The sequence below is a fragment of the Frankliniella occidentalis genome, unplaced genomic scaffold, assembly GCF_000697945.3.
Source record: "Frankliniella occidentalis isolate FOCC.00 unplaced genomic scaffold, Focc_3.1 Scaffold180, whole genome shotgun sequence".
In the NCBI taxonomy this organism is placed as follows: Eukaryota; Metazoa; Arthropoda; class Insecta; order Thysanoptera; family Thripidae; genus Frankliniella; species Frankliniella occidentalis.
The window spans coordinates 529,735-540,358 of NW_026267306.1; the positions used below are offsets into that span (position 1 = coordinate 529,735).

Here is a 10,624-nt window from a genome sequence, read left to right on the forward strand (position 1 = left end):
TCCTCTCTCCCTCCCTCCCTCCTTCCCTTCCTCCTTCCCTCTTTCCCCGTTTGCCCCCTTCTCTTTTCTGTCGGCTGGCTGGCATTTTGACAGAAAACACAGCGAGGAAGAGGCGAGCCCCGCACACCAGCGAAACGGGGGAACAATTTTTATGGCTGTCTCCTCCGGCCGCCCCGCCCCGCCTCGCCCGGCGTTTTCCTTTATTTTTCCTCTATTTTTACTCATCCGAGTGCGAAAAAGCAGCTCAAAGCTGTCGTCGTGGGTAATTTTTTCCACGCTCTTTTTTTCGCAGCTTCGCGCGCGCGCCCTTATTCGCAAAGAGCAGCTCATACAAAAATTTATTTTTTCTATATTTTTTGTGCGTGAGTTAAATAATTACTGGCGTTTTTAGGTTTGCGGTGATGGTTAGTCACGCGTGTGCCTGTTGCTGAGCCATGGTCGGAAAGGGTAAGGTTTTGAAGGAATTGCATTGTAATCTGAGCAAACAGTCGTGACTGTCATGGAAAATACGTCACCTGCCTGGCGCGGTTTCGTATATGGACGTATCCTGGAGGCGAGGGGGAAGGGGGAGGTTGCTGACGCGCGCGCACCCGCGGCCGGCGCTTCTTATCGGCGGCCCCCAGGTCGCCGCCGGCCCGCGCCTTGCCCCGCCCCGCCCGTGTCCATTGACATCACACCTGACTCACTTTCGCCGTGGCGGGGCGTGGCGTGGCGTCGGCAGTGACGCAGCTGCAGGGCTGGGGGCAGCTGGCGCCGGCGGAGCTGGTGGGCGGGGCTCTTCCTGGCGGTGAGCAGGCGTGTGCGGTGTACATTCACCGGACGGAAGGGCTGCGGCTCTGCAGCGAGCGAGCAGTGGTTGGTGGTGGGCACAGGCAGGCGGCCGGTGAGCCACGGCCGAGGAATTCAATTGAGTGCGAGAAGTACAACAAGCAAAGTACGAGAAGTACGTCATACGCGACGCCTGTTTTTCACTCGAGCGCGCACCTTTGCCGTGTATGTGTGTGTGTGTGAGTGTGTGAGTAGCGCGGGGAAGGGGCGCGGCGGCGGTGTGCGCTCTGGGCGGGGCGGGTAGACGCTAGCCAGACGTTTTACATCCTGCGGCGGAGGCTGCTCTGCGCTATTTTGGTTCCAAAGGAGAGAGAGAGGGAGGGAGGAGAGGGGAAGAGAGAGGCGCGGGGAGAGAGAGAGAGGGAGAGTTGCTTTGCGTGGCGTGGCGGCGCGTACGGTGGCGGCGAGCCCTCGGGGCGCCGTGTGGCTGGGTCAGGGACGCCGACCCCATGGGACGGACCCGCCCCGCCTCACCCCACCTCACCCCACCCCACCTCACCCCGCCCCGCCCCGCCCCGTCTTGTCGCGCCGCACGCCGCGTCTGCTGCCCCCTTCGCGGCTCCCCCGGTATAACTCATCAACAGTGGCAAGAGGGGGGGACAGGTTTGGGTTCAAGACGCTCGCCGCCGCCGCGGTTTCTTCGCGGGGCGGCGCGGCAGCGGCCGTGATCTAGCTCCTGCGTTGGAGGCGCCGCGAGACGGGCCGGCGCCAGCGCTCGCCACCGGCGCGGTTCCTCGCGGCGTCCACGGCTGAGCTGCCGCACGCTCTTCAGTTGGACTAGGGAGATATTGCAAAACACCCAGTACATTAGTGAGCACCACTACGCACTTAGAGTAACGACGTTTGAAACATATTCGTACTGAGCCAACCACTTTTCGTTACAAACTTCCTCTGTCGGACTGCGTCGTGTGGACTTCTCTTGAGCGTCCGATAGTTTGCATTAATTGACTGCCGCCAGCTCTTGAAGCGGCTTTGTTTATCACGTGTGTAGCCGGACTAGAGGAGGAGGTCCGACGCGCGCCGCAGCTGCGCGCTGCTCTGCTGCTGCAGGGCCCCGCGGGGGTTTACACTCGGCGCCTCCCACTCCCCCGGCCGTGACGTGTGTGTGTGTGCGTGTAAATGTGCGCTGCTCCCGTGTTGTAAACAGCGGAAGTGAGTGGCCGTGCCGCCCCCGTGCACGCGCTGGTCGTAGTGGAACACCCTCGCAGCGGCCCTCTCTTGATCCCGCAGCGGTCCCGACCGACCAGGCTATGGTTGACGGTGTGCTCGCGAGGTGGCGGTGGCGGTGCGCCGCGCCCGGGTTCGACGACATGTCTGCCCTGGCCGTCTTGTGCGCGTCTGGATCGTCTTGGCACTAAGCCACGGCGACGGTGTGGCCAACGGACGCCGCGCCCCGCCACGCCCCGCCACGCCCCTCTCTGGCGGCGGCGTCGGCGGCGGCCGACCCGGGCGGGGCGCACCACGGCGCAACGATGATGACTCACACGGAAAAGGCAAAAACATTTTGATTCCGTGCGGTATACAATAATTTAGCAGGAAGTGGGCAATTCTAAGGGACGCTAAGGCTGCGGCGCTGCCCTGCTGCTGTGCGGGCGGTCCGAGGCGACGGCCCTGGCGCCCGGGCCGGCTGAGCGCCTCGCTGAGCGCCTCGCTGTGAGGCTGGCTGCCGCCGCACGGCGCTCACCCCGCGGGCGCCTCCGCGGCTGCTCTGCCACTCTGCCTGCACGCAAGTACTGTACGCGATTGAGTGATTACTCTGGAGCATGTTGGAACCCGCTCCTCGGCCCGCTGCGGCTGCTCCGGGCACGGCGTCCTGGGCCCAGCGGGCACACCTGTGTTTTGTGTCATTGTGAAGCCCGAAGCTGCTGGCCGCCGCCGGTCCAGGCTATGGGGTCCAGGTCTCCTGGTTATAGGCTCCCCCTGTGACGTGGTCCCTTGCCATCTGTCACCCCGGCAGGGCCGGCGGGGCCCTACAGGCCTGGCTCCCCCACCAGCCCGGCGGGCCCGGCGGGGCCCCCTCCACCCTAGAGTCCCTCCCCCACCCTCTGCTTCCTTCCGCCCGAGCCCCGAGCCTCCTATTGTGGCAGATCAGCTGTTGGGATAAAGGAATGAATGAGGGTAGCCGGGGCCCGGGCGGGGCCGAGCCGAGCGGGGCCCCCGGCGAGCGCAGCCGGGCCCTGCGCGGAGCCGAGCCGACCGGTGTGGCGGCCCTCCGCGGGCCCGCCGTGCGCCGGGTGGCCCAGGTGGACTCGGGTGGGGTCGGGCGTCTTCGGGCCGGGCTTCGGGCCGCGCTCGGCCGACGCCGACGACGGGGGAGGGCGAGCGGGCCGCGGGGTGGGGGTGGGGCGGCGCGGGGAGGGCGGCAGTGCCGGCGCGGCGGGCCGTGCCGGCTGCCTGCGGGCCCAGGACCCGGCTGGCATTAGTGTGCGGACTTCCTTGCGGGTCGGACGTGTCCCTGTCGCGCGCCTCTCGCCTGCCCTCGTCTGGCTCTTCGTGTGTGTGACTTCGTTATACTCGTGTGGTGTGTGTGTGCAGTGTTGCAGTGCAGTGTGTACAAGTGCCATGTGTCATGTGTTGCACCATGCTGGATCCGTTTCGGTGCTTTAGTGAACCAACGCTTTACATAAGGATTGTCGCCGGCGCCGAGGGACGTTCCCCCCCGGGAGTTGAGGTACGTCAACCCCGGAACACGGTGGTGATCACCATCACCCTCGCCGTCATCGCCATCGCCTTCCTCGGGCTGGGAGCCCGAGAGCCTCCGGACCTCTGCGACGGCCTCGTCCGCCTCCTCCGGCGCGCAGTCGGCCTTCACCCGGGCCCGGACTGGACAGGCGGCCGCCGCGCACATCGGAATTTGTCGTGGCAGAATGCGGCCCTGGACGGGCCCTGGACAGGCCCTGGACAGGCTCTGCTGCTGGCCGATGGCTCTCCGATGGCTGCGGCCGATGGCAGGCGGGGACCAGACGTGCGGAGAATTGACAGGTGTAGGAAGGCCCGTCTGCCCGCCGCCGCCGCACCGCCGCCGCCGCCGCCGCCGTCCCCCTGGAGTGGCGCGGCGCGGCCGGCGGCGCGCGCGTCGCTTCCGTTTCTCCTCGAAAAATAGCTGCACGAACGTAAACGGAAAGGTGCAGCGGCGGCGGCGGCAGTGGCGGGCGCGCGGGGGGAGGACAGGCAGTGGGGGCCGGGCCAGGATGTAGCAGGTCGCCGGCTCCCCTCGCTGCCCGGCCCGGCCGTAACGGATTGGTTCCGTCGGGCTTACACTTCCCGTGTCAGTGCGGGAGCGCCCTCCTCCCCCTCTCGGTGCGAGCCCCGCGATGGTCGTGCTCTCGCGCCCTCGCTCCGCGGCCGCCACGGGCAGGTGAACTCCTTCGTGTTCGCGACGCGGAGGATGCGCGCCGCCCACCGCGACCACGTGTCGGGTTTCGGCATTTTTACGTAACCGGAAGCCCCCCGGGTCTGTGTACGCGCGTGTGTGTGTGTGTGTGAGTGAGTGGGGGCGTGCGTGTGTGTGTGTGTGTGTGTCACAGCGCGTGTCTGAATGTAATAATGTTCAAAAGACCCGCGGCCGCCGCGGGGGCTCGCGCTGCGCCGCGCTGCGCCGCGCCGGGGCCTCGCGGGCGGTCGGGGGCGCCCCTGCTGAGGTAAAAGGACCGCTGGCCGTGGCGGGGCGTGGCGGCGGCGGGGGGCTCGTGCCGCTAGGCGGCCCCGTGCCAGCGCGCCGCCCGGCGCGGCCCGGCCCCTGGCCCGGCGTGGGCTCAAGTTCAAGGACTGAGTGACCTCTGGTCGTAGTGTAGTAGTGTCGTGTTACTCAGGCTCCAGGTGCGCGCTATGCGCTGTGCGGCCCGGGGCGGGGCGGGGTGGGCCGGGCCCTGAGCGGATGTACCGTGCGGGGGGGATAGGGATCGTGGGCAAAATGAATGCCAATGCCAGACCGCAGCGCATAGCCCTGGCTGACTGCGCCCGAGACCGGAAGAATTGGCCGGGGGGCGGGAAAATCTGTGTCGGCTATAGAGGCACGGGGGGACTGCAGGAAGATTTTCGTTGTGTGCGTGGTCCAGTTTGAGTGTGTGCTCGCGCGCTCGCATGTTGTGTGTTGTAAATGGGGTGACCTTCTTGTTCTTCTTAGCTGTGCACTGGTGCGGACTGTAGTCCGGATTGTCCCTCTGCCGTCGCGGCTTAACCTCCAAAGTCCCCTGTGCGTGTCTGTCTTATTGCTCCTTCTCTCTCTTTCTCTCACACACACTCACTCTTGGTCTCGCTCCGTCGGCATAAAGGCTGCCAGAGGGGGCCCGCGCGACGCCGCGGGGTCCTTAGTGTGGGTAGAGGAAGAGGTGTGTGATGTGTGTGTGGATGATGATCAGTGGCGCCCGGATGTGGGGCGCCAAATTAGTTCTCGATATGTCGTTCGGGTGTCTAGGCCCCTCTCTCTACCGGCCCCCCTACCACCAGCCACACACGCACACACACTCGCTCGCACGCCAGGGCATGTTATTTGTGTACATAGAGTGCACTGGTCTACCCTCGCTCCCACCTCGAGCTCACGCAAGTGTGTGTGTGTGTGTGTGTGTGCGTGAATGTGTTTTGGGCTTCCCGCCTCCCGCACGCGGTCGCACCAGCAGGAGTGCAGCAACTCACTCGACCCCCCCCCTCTCTTTCGCCCTCTCTCTCCGTTTCCCCTTCTCCTCTTCCCCACCAAATGATGTGATTTTCTAACTGCCGTAAAAACAAACTGCAATGTTGCAAAGTGTGTGTGTGTGTGTGTGTGCCTGTGTGTGTGCGCGCTTTGCTGCAGTGCTCAACATCCGCCGACGGTATACACAGGAGGGGTTATAGCCACTCTAGCGTCGGCATAACTCCGCTCGTATATCGTTCTAGATTGTGTTGTTATGAGGGTGACTTTCTTTTTATTATAACAATTATTTCTCTTTCCGTTTCCATTGTGTCCCTAAATTACCCGACTAAAGAGTAGTGGTGGTGGTGGTGCTACCTGTGCAGTGTAATTTACGCTGCGTGTGTGTTTGTGTGTGTGTGTGTCTGTCGCGTTTGCGCTCCGTTTGCCGCTTTGTTTTGTGCGGTCATACCTCCCCTACGAAGGCAAAGGCGCGATGCCTCTGCTGCGGTGAAGAGGAGTATACGAGGAGCGTTAGAGAGAGAGACGGTCCGAAGCTATGAGGGAGGGGAGTGAGGTGTCGCAGTGCACTGACCGGCGGGCGTGTGGGTGGCGGAGCGGGGCGTGGCGCGGCCGGCCGGCCGGCGGGAGAAGGTAAAAGGGCAGGCAAGGCTGGCTGGCTGACTCGACGGGCGTAAAGGCTCTTATTCTCGTCCTCCTTATGTCACGGCTTGGTGTTTATGTACTGCGCGCGCGCCCGCCTGTGTGCGTGAGTGTGTCTTGTTTCTATTTTGGACTGTGTACGACCTACTACGCACGCAATGTGCAGTTTTATTACAATATCAGTTTGAACAAGGAGGGCGATTTATTTTTGATGGGGGCGTTCTCGGCACGCCCCGTCCCGCCCCGCACGTGGTGGAGGGCCTGGATCACCACCACCCTGCTCGTTAGCTGGTGACTGTCAATGTCTCTCTCGCTCACTCGCTCGCTCCGCCTCTCTCGCTCGCTCGCTTTCTTCCTCCAGCAGCGGAGATATGTGAACCAAAAGTCAAAGGTGCGAGAGTGCGGCGTGCGGGCTCGGTGGCCATGAATTTGAATGTGCCGCCAAAAACCATGCTGGCGGTCGTCACACGGGATAAAGAAGTGTCCAAAAAAAGAGCGAGGCGCCGTCGAAAGTCTTCGGCGGGGCCCTGGATGTGCGGGGGGCCCCCGGTGCGGGCCTGGTGGGGCCCCGGGTGGCCCTCCGCGGGTGCGGGTGGCCGGGTGGCACCAAGACGGCCGGGGCCGGGGCCCGCCTCGCCGGCACTCGCTAAGAGGCGGCCCCTAGACCACCGCCGTCCTGGGCAAACTCGCTAAGGCCAGGCGGTGTCACTGGCCGCTGAAACGGTTTGGCTTGTGGACAAGTTGTAGGAAATGGTCGTGGGCGCGGGCGGAGGCGCGTCGGCTCTGTGATAAAACCTTGCGTCGCATTTGGCTGCTCTGTCTGCAAGCCCACGAACGCAGTTTCTTGGCATTACGAAAGGAAATCGTTCACAATCGGTTCACAATTTATGTACGCAGTGTGAATCGTTCGCGTGGCTATGAATTTTCTCCTGTTATTGTTAGAGCGTGAAATTTGCCGACTAATGGTAGCGTAAATGGCTCAATTTGGTTTTTGCTGTGTGTATGTGTGTGTGATGGATTTGGCTTCACCTTGACAAAGGCTGGTGACGGCTAACAAGGCACGACCGAGAAGGGGGACTGGGTTGCGGGTCCGGAGAAGAGAGGTGGCGGTGGGGGGACTGGGTTGCAGGGCCAAGCCAGGCACAGAGGTCAGAGGTAAATTAGATTTGCGCGGTCTGCTGGCTGCCGCTGCTGCTGCTGGACCGATCACTAACTGGAGGGGGGCGGGGCGGGTTGGCTGCCTTGAGCAAAGCGTGGCGTGGCGTGGCGTGGCGTGGCGCGGTGCGGCGGCTCCACCATTTCACGCACAATCAAATCAATTGTAGGCCTGGCCGACGACGACGACGGCGCGACTTTTTCTGGGCCCCCTCTCTCTTTCTCTCTCTCTCTCTCCTCCTCTCTGTATTTGTGTGTGCGCACTGCGCACTCTCTCCCTCCCTCTCCCTCCTTCCCAGCAGCCGCCTGTTTGTTTTTCATGATCCGCTTAATTCTGTCCAGATTACCGCCGCGTCATTCTTAGAGAATCATGCCTTTTGCCTTTGGCCGCTACCGCTGCTGCCGCTTTGGCTTTCCGTTACGGCGGGCGCGGCGCGCCCCTCTGCGTCGTCGTCGTCGCGGTGGTGCCGTACCACCGGGTGGCGGCGGCCTTTTCCTTTCTCTTTATTCCTCTCTTTTACCTCGGAATTGTACAGTAGTTGTAGTGTTTTTTGTTGTTTTGTGAAATGACGTGTAAACTGATGTGGAGCGGCGGCGGGAGACCTAAACGCCAGTGGCGTCGTGATGTGGCGCGGCGGCGGCGGCGCTCTGTACAAACAGTCATTGCTCGTGATTGAGGCCGCCACCACCACCACTACAACTACTACTACTGGGCGTCTATTTACGTGCGCTTGGGGTTCGCTTCGCCTGCTCCACCTCTTCTCCTTCTCCTCCGTCATCTCGTCGTCCTGCTCCTCCTGCTCCTTCTCCGCTGCGCCGTCTCCTTGTTCTCCGCGGTCCCGCGCGCGCGCGCGCGCTCACGGGGATTGATCCGCAGCTGTTGCCGTGTCTTTAGGGGGGCAAATGGCGTATCATTGCTCTGCTGCTCGGCTCCCCTGCCGCCGCCGGTCTGGACCACGACGTCTGCTGCTGCTGCTTGCATGCCCGGCCCGCCCGGGATTGCATTGAAAAGAATCAATCTTGATTGTCAACAGGCCTCGCGCGTTTAATGCTCAAATGGAGATGGTGGGAAGGCGATGGGGAGGCGGTGTGTTACAGGAGGGAGGTGGTAAGGGAGCAGCAGCAGCAGCAGCAGCAGCAGGGGGGAAGGGTAGGGGAAAGGTGGGTAAGAAAAAGCAAACACTGGTGGCCTGTAATCGCATTATATAGGTCTCCTTTTTGGATTGCAAACGCGCGCGCGCGCACACCGTCAAAAAAGAAGATGCTGTTTTTCCTTTTTTTCTTTTTGCCGCATGCGATACTGGTAGTGTGTGTGTATGTGTGTTGTGTTTGTGTGTGTGTGTGGTGTGTGTGTAAAGGCTTAATGCGCGTCTCTTGGTGGTTCGTGTAACGGATAGCCAGGCCCCGGCCCTGCCCGGCCCCGTCGGTGGTGGTTGGTGTGGCACCCGACAACATTGTGCAACGCCGTCGAGCTGTCTCCGTCGCTCTTGGAAAGAAAGTGTATAAGAGAAGGGTGACTCATCAGCGAGAAGGAGAGAGAGACAGCGAAGTAGGCCGTTGTGCTGTGCCAAACGATAACGTAGCGTATTTCGCGAATAAACAGCGAGCAATTTTACTATTTGTTTGTATCCACTTTTGGGAGACAAAGTCTTGTTTGGCCCCGTTGTTCTCCTTGCGGGAAAAGGGATTGAGAAAGACAGGGCAGCAGGGCGAGGCAAGGCGGGCGGGCAGTTGGTGGTTGAGATGTTTGGCTCGACCGCTCTGGCTCTGCGCTGCGCCCAGGCCGCACCACTGCACACTCGCGGGCGCAGGCAGGCAGGCCTTGCAGGCCTAAGCCGCCGAAATAGGTGCGTGCTTAGAGAAAGTTTAAGCCAAGGCTTGAAGCGCGCTGCCCGGCCCGCCCGGCGAACTCACTGACGCTGCTACCTTGGACGTGGGCGTGGCGGGGCGGGGCGGGGAGCAGCGCTCTGCTGTACAGTTAGAGAGCCGCGCGCAGCCGCGCACCGCAGGAAGGACGAAAATTGGTGGAGGAGGAGGAAGACGAGGAGGAGGAAGACGAGGAGGAGTGGGCGGAGGAGGAGGTGGGTGACGCGAGGAAGGCGAACATTTCGAGAACCGCGTCGTCGTGCTCGTGCTGCTCCTAGACACTTTGCAGACCCTTTTCGTTGCAGATTGTTGGTGCCCTTTACGGAAGATTTTTTTTGCGTTTTGTGTGTCTGTGTTTGTGTGTGTGTGTGTGGAGGCAGGAAGGCATCCTGTCTGGCCCACGTGCCCGGTCGGCCGGCAGAAGGAAGGGCAGGGCGCTGGGCTCCGCCTGGACTCCTCGCACCTGCCCACGCCAGACGAGTGTGTAGGCGCCGGGAGGGGAAAAGGGGTTGGGGGGGGGGGAGCGAGCCCGCATTGTACGTGCGAGTGTGTGTGAGTGTGGCTCAGCGTGTGAGTGTCATCTGACAGCACGTGGAAATACCCTGGTGGTCTCCACCGCTGCCTCGCGCCTGTGACGTTGTATTATTGGTCAACTTATTTATTATAAATATTTCTTAAAGTGTATACAACCCAGTTTTGCGTCTGTTTTTATTGTGTTCCGCAAGGCGGAGCAGCGGCGGCGGCTTCGGCAGCAGCACGGCAGTGCAAGCAAGCGGGCCTCGGACACGCCGCCTGCGCCCCCCCCTTCCCCCTTCAACCTCTTGCTGGTTCCCTCACCTTGCCCTGTCTCACCACCGTCTATCCAACTATTTCTCCCCCTTCCCCCTCTCCTCCATCACCCAATCTCAAATTGTCTGCCAGAGTGACGTCAGTGCGTGTTATCAGACACAGAGGCCGCACTGTGTGTGCCGTGTGCCCGGCGGTGCCGCCTCCTTCCGAGCGCGCACCTGTCGCTGTTGGTCTCGTGCTGGAGAGAGAGAGAGAGAAAGACAGAGAGAGAGAAGGGAAGGACACATAAGGGCCCCCGGGGGGTTCCGACGCTGCTGGCACAGCAGGTGCGGCAGGGCAGCCACACTTGCGGTACCAGTAAAGTGGTGGCGCAGGAGGAGGACCCTTCCTCCCAGCTCCCGCTCCAGACAGCGAGCTCCTTGAGGACCTTCCTTACCTCCAGCTCAGCTGACCGGCCCGAGCCCGGGCGGCGTGTTACGTTTACAACGTATGATGTGTGTGTTGGTCGCCGGACATCCGCTCTTGTTCGTCCTTGCAGCATCCTGTGCACCGCGCCCCATTCACCAAATGTCCGCTCATTCATGCCTCGCATTGCGGTGGCGTGGCGTGGCGCGGCGCACGGGCCGTGTGGCAGGTGGACCCATACCGGGCGGCCCGCGCACACGGCCGCTCAGCACCGCTTGGCACGCCAGGACGGGGATTTCTTTTCGCACT

At 62.4% G+C, this 10,624-nt stretch overlaps 1 protein-coding gene across 2 annotated transcripts in view; it reads left to right on the forward strand.

The window, feature by feature from the left end:
- LOC113207619 (uncharacterized) overlaps nucleotides 1-10,624 on the forward strand; it is a 202,979-nt gene that overhangs the window by 159,904 nt on the left and 32,451 nt on the right. The gene's annotated exons all lie outside the window — the stretch shown is intronic.